Source organism: Taurulus bubalis (assembly GCF_910589615.1).
Source record: "Taurulus bubalis genome assembly, chromosome: 6".
In the NCBI taxonomy this organism is placed as follows: domain Eukaryota; kingdom Metazoa; phylum Chordata; class Actinopteri; order Perciformes; family Cottidae; genus Taurulus; species Taurulus bubalis.
The window spans coordinates 19,321,451-19,324,880 of record NC_136594.1 but is presented as its reverse complement, the minus strand read 5'-3'; positions in this window follow the sequence as shown (position 1 = coordinate 19,324,880).

Genomic DNA, 3,430 nt, shown 5'->3' with positions numbered 1-3,430 from the left:
AAAAATTGCCGTGTCCACCCGGGTGTCATGTTTTATCACTGCTAATCGGGGCTAGAGCCGATAAATACCTGTCGCTACTGCAGAGTCATTTGTCCTGGGAATAAATGTTGATTGTTAACCTTCCTACTGTAAGCAAAAGACAGATGTTAGTGGGTTATAGTGGCTTTTTCACCTTACATTTCTTACACTTCAAATGTGGGATTTAAGACCACATATTTGACTCAAACTTGCAAAATAACTTATTTTATTGAAATGTATAACTCAGAAGTAGAGAATAGGAAAACACATCTGCTGTGGTGACCACAGCCCTACAGCTGTCAGAGCTGCATACTTCAAAAGGAGGATATTCATCTTTAAAACGACACGCCATTTTTCACAAATCCGTGCATCTTGTTCAGGACATTTGATTTTGCTTTTCAATACAATACATATAGCAATAATACATGCTGTTCTGCTGCTGATTTAATACCTAAATTGTTACCCCAGCTGCCTCTGGCACCACAGCACGTCAGACCTCAGAACATAATCCACTCATCCATTAACTAAATCCATGATAAACACATGCCAAGCCCGCAGTAACACTTCTCCTAAATGCTCGTGTGTGTCCCACAGCCTGACCCTTTGCTCCCTCTAAGTGGACCATAACTCTCAACTAAAAGTCATCTGGTCTGGTTTACAGCCTGTAGAAGGGTTTAACTCTATCGCTATCTGCACCAATCAGAGCTGCTCTGTAACACTTATCAATTGTGTTGATTAGTGACGACATGACAGGGGCGACAAAGTGAGAGAGACAAAGCAAGTCAGAAAACGAGACAAGACAAGATGGAGAAAGAGAAAGTGAGAGACAGGGATGAAACAGGGCAAATGTTGATTTTTTTTTCTTATCATGATTAGGCTTAAATGCTACAAAACAGGAATCGAGCAATAGGGTTATTGTGTGTTAGATAGAACTATAAATGCATTTGTTGCACAATGGTATTTAGTGAAGGCATTTTAAATCTTTCAGGTGTGTTTTCTGGCACAATTGCAAACAGCAGGAACCATATGGTTTTCAGAGAGAAGGACACATGAAAGGAGATCCAGGCAGGTGTTGCCTTTCTCCAAAGTGATTGTGGGGATCATTGTCTGTCAGCAAAGTAACAGCGATCTGAGACGGCACTCGCACAGACTCGCTGATAGGATAAGACAGAGCTGTCGACCTGAAAGGGAGACCGATCCATGTTCATGTTGGAGAGTTGATGGAGGGAGAGATACAAAGGAGTGGGAGAATTAAACGATATTGAAAGACAGATTGGGAAAGAGGAGGCAAATAGACGACTGAAAAGACCAGAGCAATCAAGTACAATTCAATAATAAACAGTCTAGTCTATATTCTCCTGACCTGTAAAAAACAAAACTTCCGATCCTACTTGAATCAAATCATTGAGATAGCTTCCAGTGTTAGTCTTTGCAAAATCCCCTTATTGTGTAACTATTCCTCAGCAAGCGCAACACAATAACGTACACAACGCATTTATTAGACTTGGAGGCGTGGGATGCACCTCCCTGCAGTAATTTCTAGAAACCTGAACACTCGAGCCATCTTTTGCAACTGCTTAGTCAGCTGTTACCTGACCAGTAGCGCTAACAACATGGGCAATTGCTGTTAGATGGCTAAAGGAGAAAAAACACACACATGTTCTTGCAGAGCGTTAGATAGGAAGATTGACACCACTCTCACGTGTGAATCTACAAGCAGCAGCTGGTTAGTTTACCATAAGACTAGAAACAGAGGTTGAACAGATAGCCTGGCTCTATCCAAAAGAAAGAAAAAAAGAATGTCAAAAATAATTTTACAGGATAAGCAAAAGGGGCGACGACGCAGTGAAATCTATCTGTTTTGACAAAAAAGCTGAGTTTAATCCCTGTTAAAGGTTTGTTGCCCGATTCTAAAGAAATGAGTGGGATGCTGTCCTAAAACGTTGCAGCAGATGTGTTACAGAGCCCATTCTCTTAACAGAATCCACACTTTGTGGATTTTTACTGCAGCGCAAAGCTCACCCAAATCTTACATGTTTACCTTTTACGGCAAAGAGGTCGCAAAAGGACATCTGTGCATTGAAGAACCAGTTTGAGAGTTACTCCAAAGCCACGTCATGTTTTGCAGATGGAGTTGCTTGGATTCGGATGCCATACAGAGAGGTTGGTAATTCAGAAACAAGGGAGGGGCAGAATAAAGACGTATCATTCTAAAGAGTGAATAGGGGTGGCCTTAGCTGGCCTTTGGACCTTCCTGTTGTTCAAGATGTTCTTAATGACATTCATCAAACGCCTGAACATCACCAAAAGGCTCATTCACAGTCCGGTGCTCAAAGGTTGACCACGGACTCAAACACGGGAAAACTCTCCCTCTTTGCAATTTTTTCTTCCTCAATGGAAGCTTCTCCGCCTTTGTGGTTCGGCCACTGGAACGAGATGGGTTTTGAATGATGGCTGTCCGTTTGTGTGAAGTAAAAATGTGGAGTGAAAAGAAGGGCAAAGGAGGACTCCTGTTTGCGATTTGCCTGGAGACTTCACAAAACTAACATCCTATAGAGTGGTTTCTATAGAGGCCAGCGTTTTTGTCTGTGGAAGTCATGGGGTTAATGCTATTCTGGAAGAAACTGGGTTCCAGTTGGTTCCTCTATGTGGTGAAGTGGTCCTTGTTGACTCTGTGTGTTTGTGTGTCAGTGTCCGTGCATTTTCCTGGTGCGCTCATGCTGGTGCGTATACATCTTGACAATCAATCGACGTGTGTGTTCGTGTTTGTCTCAGTTTGTTAAATGAAAGCTATGAAACACGGATGTGTGAGTATGAAGTTCTTTCAGCCTTAAATACGTGTGTGTGTGTGTGTGTGTGTGTGTGTGACAAGAACATTAAATCAAATGCAACTTTGATTTCTCATCTAGTTCAACTTTGCTGTACTGATACCGCGGACCAATAGCAAGCTGCCTTGACACGGATAGTCCACAATGGAGGACACCATCAGAGCTCGTTAGCTGTTTTGAACAACGACTTTTATTTCATGACGAGAACCCACTGTGTGGACATCAATGTGTGCATTTTTGCTCCAAGATTTGTCGAGAACTGTTGTCTTGTGATGGAGAACATTTTCAATGGAGAATCCAATTTCCATGAGTTTGGAGCAGCTCTGTCATTGCCTTGGTAATACTAACTCAATCATAACGTTTGCCTAAAGCATGTGTTCAGTTTTCCTGGCCGGTGTGTCTATTGAGTTAGAGGAGGACAAATGGCAGCAAAGTGGTAATCGTGGAGGCTCATGACAGGGGGGTTTTAGCTCCAAGCATATACTGGTCTTTATTGAGGTGTAAAAAAGGAGAGTATAGAAGACTATAGGAGTACAGAGCCTATATGCCAACAGACCCCTTAATCCTCAGACATGGAGGCATGA